The sequence below is a fragment of the Pinus tabuliformis genome, chromosome J, assembly GCF_031772625.1.
Source record: "Pinus tabuliformis cultivar Carrire ecotype Pingquan chromosome J, CPIR1, whole genome shotgun sequence".
Taxonomy (NCBI): domain Eukaryota; kingdom Viridiplantae; phylum Streptophyta; class Pinopsida; order Pinales; family Pinaceae; genus Pinus; species Pinus tabuliformis.
In genome coordinates, this window is record NC_142295.1 from 1,170,267,647 (window position 1) to 1,170,289,545 (window position 21,899).

Below are 21,899 nucleotides of genomic sequence, written 5' to 3' on the forward strand. Positions count from 1 at the left end.
CTTTGATGTTGGTGTCGCTCCTGGTGCCAACTCAATAGAAAAGTCCACTTCTCTATGAGGAAGAAACTCTGAAACCTCTAGTAGAAATACATCCTGAAACTCCTGTAAAATTAGATACCTCTTCAATATTGGATCATGCTCAACATCCTTCCCTTTATCACTTGAAACATGCACTACATCCAATACATACCATTTCCTAAAAGTGCGCTTTTCCTGCGTAGTTGTAATCATTCTTACTGATGTAGGATTATTATTTCCTTACAATATTCTCTTCCCTCCATCATCATTCAAGCACTTAATAGCCTTCTTGTAATAATTCACCTTAGTCTTGTGAAGGCACAAAAAATCCATGCCCAAAATCATATTATATGAACCCAAAGGAAGCTCATTTATATGTGTTGATGTAGGCATAGAATTTACCTCAAATGCACAACATCTCACCCAAAGATGATTTTTTTCTTGTTCCCTATAGCCAATGCGCCAACCAAGACTCTACATGCTCTACTTTACTCAAGCCACACTTATCCTCCAGGTCAAGATTAACATAACTATAATAGATATAGGATAAATCAAAATGGAAACAATTGGATCACAAAGCTTACCTTCCATCTTAATAATGCATGCCTAGTGATCTATTTTCTTGTTATCAAACACTGCATAGATATTAGAAATTTTCTTTCCAACATTCTCAACTGTTTTCACCTCTTCAGCATTATAAATATGAGGTGTACCACCTTGATACAATGGAAAATACTTCTTGCAATGATCCTTACCACAAATCCAAAATTGCAATAATTAAGTTGATGGTGCTAGAAATACGTCAACTAAGGGGGTCTCCTTGATGTGAAGTCCCAATTAGACCTCACACTATTTGGAATAGGAGCCCAATCTAAGATATTGACCCGACTTCCATATATTCTTATAGTTTTTCCTTGGCTACAAATTTCATCACAAGAGAGTTATGCGTAGGTAATCTTGGATTAGCAAGTGTGTATGCCTGGTAACTGTTTAGTTGTATATGTGTCAATATTATTTTACTGCGAAGGGAGAGTAAAGTGAGCCTCTAGGAGAGAGATAATAGTACCACCCTAATAGGGACACACACACACAGAAGATATCTATGTGAAATCAAGAAAAATAGTCCACAAATATGTGAACATAATTACAACCATTATAAACAAGAAATATATGTCTAACATCCAATGAAATAGTCGACAAGGATGTGACAATTACAGAAACCATTACATCAAATTCTCAATTAGATAGGAACTAAAATAAACTAAAATAGTTCAATTACTTTAGTACAGGTGAAAGAAAACATAAATCATAAATATTCATAGAATATTCTTACAAATATTCACAATCCATGCATGCAAACGTGTTGGCCATCAGGCTTCAAGTATTAAGTAAAAGTCACAAGAAACATGTATACGGTGAGCAACACTAGCCGAAATAGTGGAGCGTTGGAGCCACTCCTTTCTCCCCAAAAGAATTAGCATGTCTCTCTAATACCTTATTGTAGAAGCCAAGGTGAAAATGTTATCTTCTCATAAAATGAGGGTGTATATATAACCAATGGGGTGATGCTTCAACTCCCTTGCTCCTTGGTGACTACCCTTGTGACTATTTTAATTCCTATGTCTTTTCAACTTTACATTACTCTTCATATTTTGTACATGTCCTTTGGACTTCCACTTTACAATACATTTTTGAAGAAGAAATTACATAATCCACAAGAATGATGTGGCATATGAGGACTCATGACATGACATGGCATGACACTATTGATAAGGACTTCTCGATGACATGGAAATGTCAGGCCATTCTTGTTTCTCCTTTGTCTTCAATAATATATGTGCAATGCTTAATCTTCATGAGAGATATGATTTGTTATTCATTTCCACCCTCCAAAGGGTTGTGAATCAGATGGAATATTCATGTGGTATTGATATTTGATCTTCTATTGTGATATAGTGTTCCTTCATCTTCTCACTCAATGATCATCTTTTCTCTTAAACTCCATATGTTTCTTCTAAGATGTCCCCTTTCTCCATCTACTTCTTCATCATCTTAATATACCATGATAGAGTTCATGCATTTGCAATCAACTCATGACCAAACAACATCAGTTCAGTAAACCCCTAGTCTGAGAGTTTGCATGATGATCCACTGACTGAGCTTAAACCAGGTGGCAGGCTGAGGGAGAGGTTTAGTGACTATGCAATTGTGTAGCTCAGATAATCGAGGGTTAGGCTTGAGCCTTTAGACTGTGCAATGTGTAGTTCAGGCCGAGACTAAGAAAAAAGATTACACATTTAGGGAGCTCAAGGAGCCAGGATGAGGGTTTGAACACAAATTTTCCCATTCTATAGTTCTGGAAGACCGAGGAACCCATGGGGGTACACAATTTCACAATTTAAGAGCTAAGGTGTTAGGTCCCTACACTAGTAGTATAGGGACCTAACATGAGGCTTGAGCTTGAGTTTATGCAATGCTTAGTTTATATTGCATAGTTTTGAGGCTTAGTGAGTTAGGCTACAAAGTATTGCATTGTTTCTATCAACTGCATAGGTTTTGGAGGCAGAGAAGAATTGGTGATTGCATAGTTGTGTAGTTCAAGATCTTAGGGTTTGGGCTTGAGCTCAAAGACTACATAGTGCACAATTGGGGTTAGGCTAGAGGGTTGAATTGTGCAATTTTGGATGCCAAGGCTTGGTCTTGAGTACTGAAACTGCATAGTGCATAGTCCTGGAAGGAAGAAACTGTGAGTTACACAGTGTTAAAAGGAAGGGTTGCATCTTGAGGGCTGGGACTACGTAATGCATAGTTCAAGAAGGTTAGATGAGGCTAAGTTGATGGGAATTTTCTGAAATTTTGCCAAGTGTGGGATTAGTGAAAATGATGTGAATAGTGATAGTAATTGCCTGTGATCACACACTTAGAGTGCTTGACGACACAACATAGATCATATGGAACACATAAACAACATAATTCCCTCAGTGCAATAACCTTTATGATAACCTACGACAAGTACAACACTAAAGATACACTTCACGATGACCATGACGACACCTATGTGACAGTGCTTAAAACTTTGGAAATGAGGGTGACAGAGGTTTACATAGTAATATCAACTCATTTACACAAGGAAAACAAGCTTATATACATTGTGTGACACTTAACATGCCAGAAGATGACAAGTGCTAAAGAGTGAATGACAATGAAGGAAACACATACTAAAGCAAAGATAACATGAAAACGATAGTACATAGAGTGAAATAAAGAAAAGGTGATAGACAGTTTGCGAAAATAACTGAAATAGAAGTACAAACGCAACTAGAAGTGAGAAACTATTGATGTCAGTGCACATTGACTATCAACATGGATTGGACATTGCATAGGTAGAGTCTTGATGGACCGTGCTATTCTTGTTCAAGCTTGCGTAAAATAATGGGCTCTTGAATTTGTTGTAGACTGACCATGTGTGATCAGGTACCCTCTACACTTCCAATCCAAGAAGGGAGATCAAAAGTATCAACTAACAAAGAAGTGACTACGAATGACCAATCACAAGATCCTTAGTTGGCTCCAAAATTAGAGTGTATGCAAAATTTTCGAGAGTGTTTGTTATAAAGACAACACTTGGCGACACACTGGTAGAACTCCAACTTCTCTTCCTTGGTCAATTATTTCATGTCGGGTGTATTTATTCAAGAAGTATTGATTCTTCATTCATATTACCATGGCTTCCCCACTTACCTTGTGCATAAACACAGTCCCCTTCATTCCTTTACTAGGTTAAACAAAAAAGGGATATCAACAATCACATAATGTTTCGAATTAGGATAGGGTAATGAAATTCACGAGCTTTAGATTTTTGAGTATAGTTTTCATCTCTGGTGTTCCTAGTTTTGGGCAATACCCTGATAGAGTTGCTTGCTTCACCTCTCTACAAAGGAATTCTTTCTGTTCTTTCACCTTTATTTATTTATTTAAAGAGGACTATGCATTTGCACTTATTTATTTATGGGTGGAGGAGGGATCCTGACTTATTGAGAGTAGGAGAGGTTGTTCCTTTGAAGAAGCATATAGAGACCTCCAGTTTAGGTTTGTGAGTTTATATTTTTCCCTTGTCCTTCTCTACTTGATTGGTGTTCGCATTATGATACAGGTGTTGTCCTTGATGGTAACTCACATATATGATGTATGATGGTAGTTCACAGTGTAAAAATTCAACGACAAGGTATTACATATCAAACTCTGGAGATTGAAGAAGGATAATGCTTTAAGAAGTATACGTTGGTTAACCTAGTCAAAGTCACATATATAAGTGGGTACACAAAACAAAAATAGTGTATCTGTATGCATGCACTTTCACAGAAAGAAAAGCATGTATGGGATGGAAAATTTAAGTATTTAACCATGGTAATTAGCGCGACAAAGAATATTGATACCATCAAAGAATACCAGTAGCATAATGATGGTTTTTGTCTGAGGTATTGAAAAAGGATCTAAGTATATAAGGAGGAGAAGATCAAAGGGCTAGATGTGCAAGTGAAAGGGTTTTTATGAATTCTTATATCTAAAGTATATTTTATGTTGCAAGGGTTATGGTTATGATATTATCTGAGATATCTTGTGCACCTTTGGATACAGTGTTGGATCAGGATCATGAGATCTGAAATGAATTATCATTGTATGATCTGATAATGGTTGGGCTAGATCTGAATGCTAACGCCTGTTTTATTCTTTAAATGTTATGATTTGGGTATATGTGTAGTCTGAAATAGTTATGAATATATAAGTTATTATCTGCATATCTATATGCTGGGTCACCTTGGTGAAGGCACATATACACACTGGTTAGGCACTTCAAAGTAGCATATACATTATGAAATATGTTTTTGAAGTTGCAGTTGGTGTTGATTATTGATGCAGAATTCTGGGTTCATCTCTGTGTTTTGATGACAGTGATCTAATTGTTCGGATTGATTGATTGTGATTTTCTTCAATGTTGATGAGTTTTGAGAGATTGGTTGTGTTGCAGTGGTGATTGATTTTAAGTTTCAATGTTACTAATGGGTCCAGTATGAAAATTGGATAAAACTTGGCCTTCATATTGTGTTGTTATGTACTAGGAGTATCCAGTCTGAAAATTTATGAAACATGGTCCCTGGAGGAAGAGTGAAGGTAGTAGCCTTCTGTAGGGTGGTGCCTATGTACTAGTAAACATATTGACTAGTACAAGAGCCAAGGGGTTGGAGCTCCTTGCCAGTAGCAGCTAGAAAATGAGTGAAGGCTGGAGCCTTCTGTAGGTCGGCGCTTACGTACTAGTAAACATATCGGCTAGTACAAGAGCTAGGGGGTTGTAGCTCCCATGCAGTAGAAGCTAGAGAATGAGAGAAGGTTGCAACCTTCTGCATGTGGATGCCTGCATACTGGTATGAGTCTATGCTAGTACAAGATTGTAAACAAGTTTTTCTTATATTAAAATAAGACAAAGATGACAATAGCAGGTGGTTTTTATCTCGCATTTGGTTTCCACTTTAACTCTTGGTGTTCATGTGTGTTGCTTATGTGTGATGGTTTATTCTATTATCACTGCACATGATTACTGTTTAATGGTTAATAATGTATTGTTGCACTGATTAAATATCAACATATGATGAATTAACTGAATCATAAGTTCACTGGATATACGTTGGTTTGCTTGAGAACATTTGCATGCAAATGCAAGTTCCCTTCACTGACGTAGCATATATAAATCCGATTATGAAATGAAAAAGGTATTGGTTTGTAAATATTGATTCACCCCCCCTCTCAGTATGATTCCTAACAATTGGATCAACCTAAAAACACCAAAACATAAAAACGCGAGTGTAGGGATGAGGTTTCTATAACATACATGGATCTCGTGGTTTGACATAAGGTTTTCCTAATGCAAGGATAACATTTTCCATCGGAACATCATTGACCAAAAGTTTTAACCAAGATAAGGAAGAAGGAAAAAGAGTTATCCAAATGTTGTAGTGTGACAAAGTCGTTTTCTATTTTTCCACAATGTCATTTGTGCCCAGATAGGACACCCTTCATGCAAAGTCATATCGATAGAAAAAAAGGAAAATACATGACACAACAACAAATAAAAACTAAAGCACAAGAAAAAGGAGGCTAAACCAATGTACGACACAAGAAAAAGGTAATAAAAAAGAAGAAAGAATCGTGAGAACAAGAGTAGGATGATTGCGAGAAAGGTGAAACTAGAATGCAAAAATCCCTACTCCTAATATAAATAGTTAGAAGTTTAGGGACAAGTGTAATTAAATTTCCAATGTAGCCACCGTAATTGTTCCTGACCTGCAATCACAAATATGCAATCGATTAAAACAAGTATAAAACAATGTGCAATGGAAAATATAAGAGCTTGTATAACTTGCACAAAAAACTAAAGGTCATGCTTGTCAGTAGAAAGATATGTCATAGTTACTACTTTTAACCAATTTCCATTCTTACCTTTCCAATGAGGATCACAGCTAAACAAATCTTGAAAAATTCTTGTCAATGCACCTTCATCTGTTTCATCCCTTTTAGCAAGGATGAGAAAAGACCAAAGCTTATTATTAGCAAAAGGTCTTGCTAAGTGAGATGCTTCCAAGCAATGATAGATTGGATCGTAAGACTTTAAACAATCCTATCAAAAATTATGAAATCTCTGAAAAGATGAATTTGAAATTAAAAGCATGATATCATGATGAGAATCTTGTGAGACACAATTGATTTGATCATATTAAGTTGGCTTGTCAAGATAGTGAGGCTTTGACACAACCATTAGCGAGTGCGGAAGTGCCTCAACTACTTGACAAGTACCCAAATAGTATGATGTTACACCATGAATATCGAAGGGCATAAGACAATTTTCATTGGATGTGCTGATGAGAAAATGATAAGCTAAATCATAGTCATTAGAGACAGAATCATGAGCAGAAGAGATTATTAAACCATCGAATTCCAAACTTGTAATTAACAAAGATAAATCAATTTGAGCAACTCTTTGAATTCTTTGAACAATAGAACCAACTTCCTTGCATACTGAATGTGACACACCATTTTCTTGTAATTGGAGATGAACTGTAGAAGCATCATAATCATCTAAATAATTTAAAAGGAATTCTGACATCACAAACACATGAGACTAGTCAAGACATAATGAAAAGAGAAGGATTTGATTTGCATAATAACTCATGCATTCATTATCACTCAAGAGGATTTCATGTGTGACGAAGGGAAAGGTTTTGAATACAAAATTCACAAGAAAAACAAAGTGCTGACTATTAAGAAATGAATTTGATAGGCATGATCCCGTTGGCAAAAGATTGTCTTTGAAATGATCAACTTCGCAATTCCATGACTCTATACACGTTCCAAACCCAATTTTGATACGAGAGATTTACATGAATATGGATAAACTGAAGAATATTATTGAATATGATGAGAAAAAAAATATTGAAAGATCGAAAGATTACATCCGAGATACCAAACATATTTCAAAAATGGATTTATATCTAGTGAAACCATTCTAAGAGAAAGATTGTTTAAGAGAAACCAGATATGAGATAGTTCGGGGGACTTATCAAAGTCACAAGCTCATAAAATAACCATCAATTTTTTTTTAAGTTCCTCAAGTTCCTGACAAGTACCAAAACTTTCAAGGATTGTAAAATTGCATCCTAAAGATTGATCCAGATCATGCATGGTGTGAGGACAACTGCTACCACTGGCTTTAATAAGACCACTACTCATTGGATGGAAACTATATTTTTCATTGATTTGACTGGATTTTTCGACTTCAATAACCATCTTACTCAAGTTGAAAGATTCATCTAATCACAAATATGAAGACGTATGAATCGAGGAGATTTGATAAGCAAGCTAGTTTGGAGAGTTGTCTTCATGCAAGAGATGAGATGATGAGGGATGCAAAGAGTACTTAATTATTTTATTGTTTTCATTTTCATCATGGATAATCTCACCACCTTGTGTCAATTGTGAATTTAAATCATCGGATGAAGAACTTGAAGAGCATGGAGTGTCTTCATCTTAAGTAGATGCATCACAAATGATAGAGGATAAGGGATAGTGAGATGAAGAGGAATTTTTGATAAGGACATCTTCCTTCATCAAATCAAATTCTAGATCTAAATTAAAATCTTCATGAGAAACCAAAACATCAAATCGTGTACTTGGGCACTCATAATTTCTTACCTAAACAAAATTATCACCATCAGAAGGATTGTTTCCCAAGAATACAAATTGATTGGAAGAATTGATTGCATATGATTCACTAGAGAGATTATCAGATTGAAAATCATCCAAGAATGGAAATGCATCACCTTGACACGGGAGACTTTGAAAAATAGAAGAGAGAGCAAAATTCTCTTCACTTTCCTCCTCCTCTATCAATTTAATGTGATTACCTTGTATCTTATCAGAATTTGAACAAACAACTCAAAAATTAGGAGAGCATGGAGTGCTAGTTGGTGGAGAATATTGATCAAGAAAATCAAGATATGCAAAGTCATGACATGTAGATGATAGAGAATGAAATATGTCCCTTATAGATATAACACTTTGACTCGAACCAGATTTAAGATTGAGGTTAAGAGTGCCAATGTCATCTTGAGGAATGAAAGGATTAGCCTTCACCCTAGACTCCATGAGCCACTCCAAAGTTTATTTCATTAGATATGAATCATGAGAAGCAGAAGGAGGATGAAGAGATGGATTACGAATTTGATTGTCCTATTTCCCAACTTTATTATCACCACAAGCAGACACCCACATCAAAACTAGAAAAAGAGGAGGACAAGGAACAAAAGGAGTACTAGGTTCCTCCTCCGAAATTAGAGATTCTTCATGATTTACTAGAGTTTGGGAAGTAGAAACATCAGGGGGTTCATATTAACCATACAAAGAGATGAATACCAAATTATTAGACTTTCATTTAAAGAAATCCCAATCTGTGTCGTCTCCCAAAAATTCATAATAGAGCTGAAGGAATTTGTTGGAAAAATATTCAACTGGTTCACTAGGATTTGTTCTTAGTTGATTAGTTATTATAAGAACATATCGGTAATCATACCTGTTAAATGATCTATGAATCTCCTTCACAAGTTGGCTGAATGAATGGACAAAAGAATCAGGTAATGTATGACACCATTGATAAATACGACCTTCAAATGTGACGGTGAGTAATATAGCCATTACATCCTTAAAATGTATTCAGTTAGAAAGGAAAAAATGGACAACTTTAAAAAGATGTTCATGGAGAGTTAATTTTCCCACACCATCAAAACTATATTGGAATAGGTTATGGATAATTACCATGAGGATGGTAAGATTAGCTTCTTTAGAAAAAAATCCAAGGATTATGATTTGGGGAACAACCATTTTGAATAAGAGATTCAAAGAAGACTTAATGGGCACAACCTGTCATCTAGCCCTCCTTCTAGTGCTATTTTGTTGATGGTGTTGGAGATCTATCAACCAAGGGAGTCTCCCTGATGTGAAGTCGCAATTAGACCTCACATTGTTTGGAATAGGAGGCCCATCAGGGATATTGGCCCGACTGCTATATATTCTTATAGGTTTTCCTTGGCTACAAAGTTTAGCATAAGAGTGTTATTCACATGTAATCTCAGATCAACAAGTGAGTATCCTCTGTTAGTGTTCAGTTGTATATGTGTTAATATTATTCTACTACGGAGGGAAATGTAAGTGAGCCTCTAGGAGAGAGGTAACAGTACCACCCCAGTAGAGAAACACACACATAGATATTTAACATCCAGCAAAATATTCCACAAAGATGAAACAATCATTACAACCATTATAAACAAGAAAAATATGTCTAAAATCCACCAAAATTGTCTACAAGGATGCAACAATTATAGGAATCATTACAGGTGAAATAAAAAATATTCACACAACAGTATTACAAATATTCACAATCCATGCATGAAAATGTGTCAGCCATCAGGCTTCAAGTACTAAGTAAAATTCATCAGACACATGTATACGGTGAACACCACTAGCCCTAATAGTTGAGCGTTGGAGCCACTCCTTCCTCCCCAAAAGAAATATCTTGTCTCTCTAATGCCTTACTAGAGAATCTAAGGTGAAAAAGTCTTGTTCATATACAATGAGGGTGTACATATAACCAATGGGGTCATGCTTCACGTCCCTTGTGACTCTTTGACTACCATCATCACTGCTTGACTTCCTATGGTTTTTCAGCTTGACATGACTCTTCATCTTTTGTACATATCCTTTGGACTTCCACCTTACAATACATTTTCGAATAAGAGAATATGTAATCCACAAGAATGATGTGGAATATGATGACCCATGACATGAAATTGCATGACACTGTTGACAAGGAATTCTTGATGAGATGGAAATGCTAGGCCATTCTTTCTACTCCTTTGTCTTCAAAAAGAGATGTACAATGCTAAAACTTCATGAGAGATATGTTTTAATCTTCATATCCACCCTTAAAGGGTTGTCAATCAAATGGAGTCCTCATGTAGTACTGATATTTGATCTTCTGTTATGATCTAGTGTTCCTTCATCTTCTCGCTCGATGATCATCTTATTTCTTCAGCTCCATATGTGTCTTCTAGCATGTCCTTCTTCTCCATGTCCTTCTTCATCATCTTTCCATAGCATGATAGAGTTCCTACATCTGTAATCCACTCATGATAATATGACATCAGTTTGATAAAACCCTAGTTTAATATGTTGCATGATGGTTCACTGACTCATTTAGAACTGGGTGGTAGGCTGACGGAGAGACTTAGTGACTGTGCAATTGTGCAGATTAGGAAGTCGAGGGTCAGGCTTGAGCCTTGAGACCATGAAATGTTTAATTAAGGCTTGGAATGAGAAAAATGATTGCATAGTTGGGGATCTCAAGGAGCCAAGTTAAGGGCTTGAGCACTAATTTTTCATATTGAGTAGTTTTGGAAGACCAAGGAGCTTAGGTGATTATGCAATTGTTCATTTCAAGAGCTCAAGGCTAAGGCATAAGCCTTGAGTCTACATAATGCATAGTTTTCTGGCTCAATGAGTCAGATCATAGATTTTTGCATCGTTTATGTCAAATTCAGAGTTTTGAGAGGCACAACAGACTTAGTGATTATGTAGTTGCACAGTTCAATAGATTAGGATTTGGGCTTGAGCTCAAAGACTATGTAGTGCATAGTTGGGGCCATGGGGGATGGTTGAATTGCATAATTTTTGAGGCCAAGGCTTGGGATTAAGCACTGAAACTACGTAGTGTATAGTCTTGGAAGGAAGGAGCTACAAATTTCACAATGTCAAGAGGTAGGGTTACAGCTTGAGGGTTTGGATTATGCAATGCGTAGTTCAAGATGGTCGAATGAGGCTAAGTTGCTAGGAATTTTCTAAAATTTGTCTAAGTGTGGCATCACAGAAATTAATGTGAATAGTGATAGGAATTTCCTATGATCACACACTTAGATTTCTTGTCAACACAACATAGATCATCCAGAGCACATTAACAACATACTTCCCTCAGTGTGACAACCGTTACGACAACTTACGACAAGTGTGACACTAAAGATACACTTTACGACAATCGTGACGACACTTGTGCGATAATGCTTAAAAATTTGGAAATGAGTGCAATGGAGGATTACATGGTAATATAGACTCTTTTACACAAGGAAAAAATCTTGAAACTACCCAAACAAGATTATGTACATTGTGTGACACTTAACATGCAAGAAGAGGACTATTGCTAAAGTCTAAATGACACCTGCAATATGCAAATGACAAGTGAAAGCAACACATGCCAACGTGAATATAACATGAAAAAAAAAACTAATTACAATGAAAGAAAGCAAAAGTGATAGCTAAAAACATGAAAATGACACTCGGAAAAATAAATGTGTGCAAAAGCAACATATTCCAAAACTCACTCAAATAGAAGCACAGATGTAGCTAGAAGTGAGAAACTATCGATGGTAGTGCACACTAACTGACGACATGGATTGGACATTACACAAGCACAATTTGATGGACTAGATATGATTGTGCAAGCTTATGTAAAAGAATGCACTCATGAATTTGTTCTAGACTGAGCATGTGTGAGCATGTACCCTCGACACTTCCAATCCAAGAAGGGAGGTCAAAATTATCAACTAACCAAGAAGTGATTACAGAATGACCAATCACAAGATTCTTAGTAGGCTCCAAAATTTGAGTGTAGGTAAAAGTTTGGAGGGTGTTTGTCGTAGCGACGACACTTGGTGACATTGTGGTATAAATCTAGCTCCTCTACCTTGGTCTATTCTTTCATGCAGGGTCTAGTTCTTAAAAAAGTATTGATTCATTGTCCATATTACCATGGCTCCCCCACTTACCCTATGAATAAACACAGTCCCCTTCATTCCTTTATTGATATAAACATAAACATAAGATCAACCATCACACAATATTTCGAATCAGGATAGGGTAATGAAGTTCGCGAGCTTTAGATTTTAGTGTATAGTTTTCACCTCTGGTGTTGCTTTGCTACCAACAGGCCTGGATAGTACCCCTGTTATAGCTCCAAATCTCACTCTTGATGTTTGTGATGTTGCACTCATGGCCTAGGGCAACCCCTCCTTCCAAACCTGGTCCAAATACTTAAAAAATAGTGTTTTATTCCCTATACGCGACATTGCCTTGAGATAAATGTGTGTGTACATGGGTCTGTGTATACCCAACCCGTGTCTATGTCTTAAAACACTTAAAAAAATTAAATCTCCTTAATTTTGGGCGGAGATCATGGTTTTTACCTGTTGATTACCTGTTAGTGCCCGTGGCCCAACTTTTCCCAACGAATTCCCAACTAAAAAACTACTTTAGGAGAAGTATAAAATGGCTTCAATTGGAAGGCCTAAGGGAGGAGAGAATAGAGAGAAAAATCACTCTACTGAGATTATCCCTGACTAGGTCTGAAGATCCTTATGCTTCCAGCACTTCCCCCCATTATAGGAAACTCTTCTTTCCTTGAGCTTGGATGTTATTTCACTAGTTGAGATACCTTGGTATGAGTCATGGAAGGAGTTTTTGTTGAAGGCTTAAGATTTGACGGACCTGGAGGATGGTTCCGATTGGAGCCAGAAAGAGGAAGACTTAGATGAAATCATTCCTTACTGTATTTCAGTTATCTGCAATAAAGAAACACTTGTCCCGTTCCTGAAATTAATCTTCTTCATGCTTATGATGTTCATGTTATGATTTGCATATGAATAGTTGTTTCAATTGTATAACTAACTACCTTTCAATATGCTATGAAGTTGATTTCTTTATGTTGCTTGGTCCATATACTGCTATGCTTCTTTAAATTGGTTGTTTTGCAGGTTAAAGTATCGAAAGGAACTCTAAGAGGGTTTGGACCCTGGCTGGATCTACCCAAACGAAGGACCCCCAGGTGTACCTCTCTTCACGTAGTTTGCTTATATTAGTATCATGACTTTGTGGAATGTTTGTTTTTCATTGTAGATAACCCCCGCTCTGCTAGGGTATTGACCCAAGACCCTAGGGGATTTTGTCCCTCAACAGAATTGGAAACTCCACTGGGGACAACACTATTGTTGTTCCTAGTTTGGGTTAATTTAAGCTAATCAGGGGTCAGCCTTTGATTTTCTTATAGTGACTTAGTTTTCTGTTCCTATGAAAACTCAGACTTTAAGTCTGAACATTTTCTTCAGACCCCCTTTTTGCTTTTTTTTATTGTGAACTATTATATACACATCTTTTACAGAAGCATATGTATGAAAGTTTCCCCATATGAACCTGCGTATACATAGGTTTCCTTGGGCTTAATCGTGTATACACACAACTGTGCATTGACACAGTCACGTATACCCTAATTTCCAAGATTTTTGCAAACATATAACAACCTTGACGAAGTCACTTTAGGAAAATAAACATTGCTCCACAGTCAACTAGCTTGGACAGTACCCTGATAGAGTTGCTTACTTCGCCTCTCTGAGTAGGAAGCCTTTCTCTTCTTTCACCTTTATTTATTTATTTAAGTAGGACTGTACATTGGCACTTATTTATTTATGGTTAGAAGATGGATCACGACTTATTGAGAGAAGCAGAGGTTATTCATTCTAAGAATCATATAGAGAACTATGATTTAGGATTTCTCATTTAGATTTTTCCCTTCTCCTTCTCTACTTGATTGGATTAGCCTAGAAACACTAAAACATAAAAAATCCAGTGTAGGGATGAGGTTTCTAGAATAGACATGGACATCACGGTTTGAAAAAAGGATTCCCTAACGCAAGAATTGTATTTTCCATTGAAACATCATTGACCAAAAGGTGTAACCAAGATAAGGAAGACAGACTAAGAGTTAGACAAATATTGCAATGTCACAAAGCCCTTTTCTATTTTTCCACATTGTCATTTGAGCCCAAACAGGACACCGTTCATGCAAAGTGATATTGATAGAGAAAAATGAAAACACATGACACAAAAAGAAAGAAATAGCAAATCACAACACAAAAGAGGCTAAACCAATGCATGATGCAAGAAAAAATTAAGAAAAAAAGGAAAGAATCAGGAGAACAAGTGCAAGATGAGTGCAACAAAGGAAAAACTAGAATGCAATTAATCATACTCCCAACCTAAATAGTTAGAAGGTCAGGGTCAAGTGTAATTAAATGCCCAATGTATCCATCGTAATTTTTCCCGAACTACAATAAAAAAGATGTGATTGATAAAAAATAAAATATAAAACAATGTGCAATGGAAAAGATAAGAGCTTTTATAACTTGCATGAAAAACTGAAGGTCTTTCCTGTTAACAGAAAGATGTGTCATAGTTTCTAATTTTAACCAATTCACATTCTTACCTTTCCAATGAGGATCACAACTAAACAAACCTTGGAAACTTCTTATGAATGCAACTTCATTTGTGTCATTTCTTTTAGTAGCATGAGAAAATACCAAAACTTGTTATTAGCACAAGCGCTTGCTAAGTAAGATGCTTTCAAGAAATGATAGATTGGATAGTGAAACTTGAAAAAATCCTCTCGAAAATTATGAAATCTCTGAAAATATGAATTTGAAATTAAAAGCATGATATCAAGATGAGAATTTTGTGAGGCACAATTGATCTTAGAATATTAAGCTAGCTTGTCAAGACAGCGAAGGCCCGACATAACCATCAGCGAGTACGCGATTGCCTCAACTACTTGTCAAGTACCCACATAGTGCGATGTTAAACCATAAAGATTGAAGGGTGCAAGACAACTATCATTGGTTGTGATGATGGCAAAATTATAAGATAAATGATGGTCATTAGAGACAAAATCATATGTGATGATTAAAGCATCAGATTGCCAGCTTGTAATTAACACAGATATATCAATTTGAGTAGCTCTTTGAATTCTTTGAACCATAGAACCATCTTCCTCACATGCCGAAATTAACATACTATTTTCCTGTAACTGGAGGCAAACTGTACACGCATCGTAATCATAGAAATAATTTAAAAGGAATGCCAACCCCACAAAACATGAGATCAGTCAGGACATAATGATAGAAGAAGAATTTTATTCGTGTGATAAAACATGCATTCATTATAACTCAAGAGGATTTTGAGTGCGATGAAGGGAAAGGTTTGCAATATAAAATTCAAAATCAAAATCACGAGTTGACTATTAAGAAACGAATCCAAGAGGCATGATCCCTTCAAACAAAGATAGTCTTTGAAATAATCAACTTCGCAATTCCATTACTTAATTATGAGAGATACACATTCCAAAGTTGAGTTTGATGCAAGAGATTTGCATTAATATAGATCAACTGAAGAAGATTCTTGAATATGATCATAAAACAAATCTAGAAAGTTCGAAATATTACATCTAAGGAACCATACATATTTAAAAAATGGATTTACATTGAGTGAAACCATGAAAAGAGAAGGATTGTGTGAAAGAAACTAGATCTGACTTGGTTTGAGGGGCTTACCAAATTTGCGATATCCTGACATAACCGTCAATAGAAGTTGAAGTTCCTCGACTTCCTGACAAGTCCTGAAACTTTCAAGGATTGTAAAATCACATCCTGAATATTGAGCTAGATCATACATGTCACGAGGAAGACTTATTCCACTGGTTTCAATAATACCACTATGATCGAATGGAAGCCATATTTTTCATTGAATTGACTGTATTTTTCAACTTCAACAACCAAATTACTCAAGTTGAAAGATTTATCTAATCACAAATCTGAAGATATATGAATCAACGAGATTTGATGAGAAAGCTAGTTTGGATAGTTGTCTTCATGCAAGAGAAGAGATGATGAGGGATGGAAAGAGTACTTAATTATTTGATTGTTTTCATTTTCATTATGGATAATTGAACCACCTTGTGTCAATTGAGAAGTTAACTCATTGCATGAAGAACTTGAATAGCATGGAGTATCTTCGTCACAAGTAGATGCATCACAAATGATCGAGAAAAATAGATAGTGATATGAAGAGGAAGTTTCATAAGGATATCTTCTTTCACTGAATAAAATTCTAGATCTAAATTAAAATCTTCATGAGAAACCGAAAGATCAAATGGTGCAATTCGGAATTTGTCATCGATTACCTCAACAAAATTATCACCATTAGAAGGGTTGTTTCCCAAGGCTACAGATTGATTGGAAGAATTGATTACATATGATTAACTATCCATATTATCGTTTTGAAAATCATCCAAGAATGGAAGTGCATCATCTTGACACAAGGTACTTTGAAAAAGAGAAGAGAGATCAAAAGTCTCTTCACTTTCCTCCTCCTCTATCATTGTAATGTGACTACCTTGTATCTAATCAAAATTTGAACCAACAACTCAAAAATCAAGAGAGCATGGAGAGCTAGTTGGTGGAGTAGATTGATGAGGAAATTCATGATATGTAGAGTCATGACAAGTAGATGATAGAGAATGATAGATGTCCCTTGAAGAAGTAACACTTTGAATGGAAACAAATTCAATAATGATGTTAAGAGTGCCAATTTGATCTTGAGGAATGAAAGGATTAGCCTTCACCCTAAGCTCCATGAGCCACTCCAAGGTTTCTTTCATTAGATCTAAATCATGAGAATCGGAAGGAGGATGAAGAGATGGATTACAAATTTGATTTTGTGGATTTCCCAACTTTATTATCATTGTAAGGAGCTACCCACATCAGAACTGGAAAAGGAGGAAGATTGGGAACAAAAGGATTAGTAGATTCCCCCTCTAAAATTAGAGGTACTTCATGATTTAGAAAAGTTGGGGAAGTAGAAAATTCAGGGGGTTCAAATTCACCCTACAAAGATATGTGAACCAAAGGCTTAAAATTTTGTCTAAAGAAATCCTAATCTGTGACTTCTCCTAGAAATTCATAACAAAGGTGAAGGAATCGATCATAAAAATTCTCAACTGAATCATTACTCTTCATTCTTAGTTGATTAATTCTTATAAGAACATCTCGGTAATCATACTTGTCAAATTATTTATGAAGCTCGTTTGAAAGCTTTCCAAATGAATGGGAAAAAGAAGTGGGCAATACATGACACCATCAATTAATGCGAACTTTAAACGTGAGGGTGAGTAATCTATCCATGACATCCTTATAATGTATTTTGTTAGAAAGGAAAAAAGGGACAACTTGAAACAGATGTTCATGGAGAGTTAATTCACCTTGACCATCAAAATTATATTGGGATAGGTTATGAATACCATTCGCAAGGACGGTAAGCTTAAAATCTTTAGAAAAAAATCCTGGGATTATGATTTAGGGAAGAGCCCTTTTTTATAAGATATTCAAGTAAGACTCAACAGGCACAACCTTTTGTCTAGCCCTCCTTCTAGCGCCATTTTGTTTACGATGCTTGAAACTTGTCGACCAAGGTGGTCTCCTTGATGTGAAGTCCTAATTAGATCTCACATTGTTTGGAATATGAGCCCCATCTAGGATATTAGCTGGAATTCCATATATTCTTATAGGTTTTCCTTCGCTACAAAGTTCAGCACAAGAGAGTTATGCAGAGGTACTCTCAAATCATCAAGTGAGTATGCCTGGTGATTGTTCGGTTTTATATGTGTTAATATTCTTCTATTGTAGAGGGAAAGGAAAGTGGGCCTCTAGGAGAGAGGTAATAGTACCACCCTAGTAGAGACACACACAAAGAAGATATCCGTATAACATCCAATGGAATATTCCACAAATAAATAATGGTCATTACAACCATTATAAAAAAGAAAGATCCATCTTACGTCCAACATAATAGTCTAGAAGGATGCAATAGTTATAGCAACCATTATAACACATTCTCAATTATATAAGCACTAAAATAACCGAAATAGTTCACCTACTTTAATACAAGTGAAAGAAAACATGAATCATATAAATATTCAAAGAACAATATTACAAATAATCACAATCCATGCATGAAAACGTGTTGTCCATCAAGCTTAAAGTATTAAGTAAAATTTACAAGAGACGTGTATAAGGTGAACACCACTAGCCCCAATAGTGGATTGTTGGAGCCACTCCTTGCTACCCAAAAGAACTAACTTATCTCTCTAATGCCTTGTTGGAGAAGCCAAGGTGAAAAATTCCTTCACTTACACAATAAGGGTGTATGTATAACCTGTTAGCACTTGAAATTTCACCTCAAGCTGAAAAGGCAAATCTCAAAGCTACATCAAACCATTCATCCTCGTAGCTAGCCCTACGGGGCAGGAGAAGGCTCTCTCCGGTCGATCTCGGTAGATTTTCAATAGGATGAGCTGACCAACAATGTAACACTGATATTAGGCTAGTAAACTGATTAGAAATATTGATTTGGGGTTTTTTAATTAAATCACGGGGTTTTTCTGGGCTGCATGGGCAAAATCACAGCTTGAAACAGAGAAATATAATGAACAACACAGGTTATCGACTAAGGCAAGGTAGGCAAGAAATTTAGCATCAAATCTAGATTTTAAATGGGATGGCAAGATTGGTGAGGAGCTAAGGAGGGCAAACAATAACTTTGAATCCTACTTAAACAGTAGAAAACATTAAACTTGAACAAACTTATAGGCAGAGCATGGCAGGCATGAATTCTTACCTAAACACTTCATTTTTTCATTTAGAAATGATTATGTATGAAATGAAACATAACAGATTACATATGAAACAAGAGAAAAACTTATGCTAAATTATCATGCCACAGGAATCTCAGAAGTCAGAGCTGTGAAATTTCATTAAAAATTCCTGCCAAAAACTGTAGATTGAAAGCTCTGTTCTCCACCAGCTCTTAGCACTCAGAACTCTCCCCTCTCTTTTCTCACACTAACACTAAGAATTTACAATTAAAATAATACTATCTGTAGGAAAACAGATCGACCCAAAACAGGGCGCTGTTTAAACTGACATTACAAAATTTAACAAAAAAACGTTTCATCCATCCTACAAATAGAACAGCGTTTCTACGATTGGTTTATTAAGAGACAAAATCTGGAGCAAAAATCTCATGAAATCATGATTGAGGATCGAAATAGGAAAATTCGTTTCTTTTGAAATCCTCTGATTGCTAATAAACCGGAGCGCTGATCCCGTTGAATAAAGTCTGGAAATAGGCATCGAATCCTATTCTGCTGTTCTGGCACCGTTTGAATAGCGGTCACAAAGCGTTCATTGCCTGTTGATTCCTTCTCTAATGGATAAAGAAGGTGATTTTCCTCTTGACAACTACTATCAAGGATCCTGCTACACGTATTACTTTCGTGGCAGTCTTGAGACCTAGATTAACAATCGCAGTATCCTTACAGCTTTCCTCATGGCCAAGTGGTGTCAAAACTTCCTTCTTTGGTACTACCATGCCTATAAGCCCATGCTTCATCGCAGTCCTCCAAGTATGCATTCTACCACCATCTATAATTCCAGCACACATACCAGCTCCAATGGATACCTGCCATTAAATTTCGACTTTCCAAAGTTTCTCGAAAGCTGCTCGACCTTGCCAAGTTGAAGAACTTAAAAAGTGACTCCGCTGCCCATTTGCATAGCTAGTAAATTTTGATCCATCCGGGCTACTGGAAGATATATCAAATGAATTTCCTGCCATTTAAGTCACTTGTTGAAGCCTGTACAGATACAGGAGGAATTCCTTCTTGTGATGCAAATTGCATTGAAGCAGCAATTGCCATAGCGAGTTCTACATCCTCATGGAAAGGCATGTTTGCAGGTGGTGTTACAGGTAGGTTTGGCTGCAAAGGAGGTCCTCCCCAAACAACTGGAGTATTCACTTCATTCTGAGCCATACGGATCCCTTTGCAGGCTTCATATAATCTACGCAATTGTGGTTTGTCGCCTTCAAACTCAGACAGAAACATATATCTACTCTTTGCACCCTTGTCAAAAATACCAGTACAGGATCTGGCAAATCAAACTTGGGTTCTTCAATTTCAACTTTCGATAGTGAAATAACTGTCCGTGGTCGAGAAACCTTTGGTGTTGGATAAATGGCAAGCTCGAATTTTGGAGGCCTCCTTGGATTGTTTGATATGGAAGGTAACACCACGGCCCAGATTTTTTTTGATAGCCACTGAGGTGCTAATGCTTCCAAGAAGCCAGGTCCAGAAAGTTCCCGAATCATACCAGAAAAAAGAGAAATCCATCCCTCAATTATCCGAACCACGGTGACTTGGTCTTTACTTCTTGCCATGTCGAGAGGTGTCTGGCAATCATCATTGATTGTCAAAGGATTCGCTCCATGAGAAAGAAGCATTTTCATAGTTTTGTCAAGGTCACGTTTGGCAGCATGATGTAATGGATTTCCTCCATGAACCCCAGGTTTGTATGAATGTATATTGGCACCCAAACTGATCAATGTTATGGTAATTTCCAGTAAATCGCCTCTTATACAAGCAAGAATAAGAGGGGTTCTTCCTTCCTTATCCATCCACTTTTGAGCAACCGGCCATTGTCATCGTTTTTTCCCGCAGAGCCATATAATGATAATAAACGAGAAGAACAAAGCACTCAAGTAAATAGCCACAGCATAACATTTTTTTTGTTTGCCGGTTTAAAATTTTCAAGACCGCCCAGCGTATAAGGTACCTCATTTGATGGTTGAGCAAGTATTAGCTCTTCAAAACACAAAGTTGCCTGAGTTTTTTAAGCAGTGAAGGTTCTTTGTAGCTAGGTTTGGCTGACCGCCGCCTCAAACAAATTCTCTTGTCACTAGAATTTTCTTCATTTACAGCCCCATCTGGTTTTAGCGAGCCATTATCCCTGTTCAAGAATTTTCCAGATTTGCAGGTAGATAAATCACTATTCTTGCTGGAAGAGGTAATCTTTGATTGCAATTCTTGTGCATCTTGCTTTTTGCCATAGTAAGCACTTAGTGATCCATCCCTGTTGCACCAGACAATTTACACTATATTATCTTGCATTTTGGAAGCACGTATCTAGCCTCTGCCACGTAGAACTTTGGATCTCAAGTAAATTCCTTTCCTTCTCCTGCAAAGATACTTGGCATCGGATGGTTTCACCATGTATCGTTTTAAAAATAATCCGATCAGAGCCTGCACAAACTCAAAATTAATATTGCATGACACCTCATTTACAAAGTAATCTAGCAGCATTCCTATCCCTTGAAGTTCTACACTATGTTCTGTTTCTGTTATATTTTCATTATCAACAATTTGAAGCAACCGCAACTCTATGTCCACGGCTGAGGGGGGTAAACCCTTCAAATAATCTGTAAAAGTTGTAAAATCTTTTATCTTTGCGCAGGACTGTAGAAGTTGCATAAATGATAAAGTTTCTCCTCCCAGTTTTTAACACTTACTT

The 21,899-nt window shown here is 36.5% G+C and overlaps 1 pseudogene; it reads right to left on the bottom strand.

Annotated features, from left to right (window-relative positions):
* Positions 1–20,149: 20,149 nt before the first annotated feature.
* On the bottom strand, positions 20,150–21,006 carry LOC149231250 (putative E3 ubiquitin-protein ligase XBOS34; annotated as a pseudogene).
* Between the last annotated feature and the right edge of the window lie 893 nt (positions 21,007–21,899).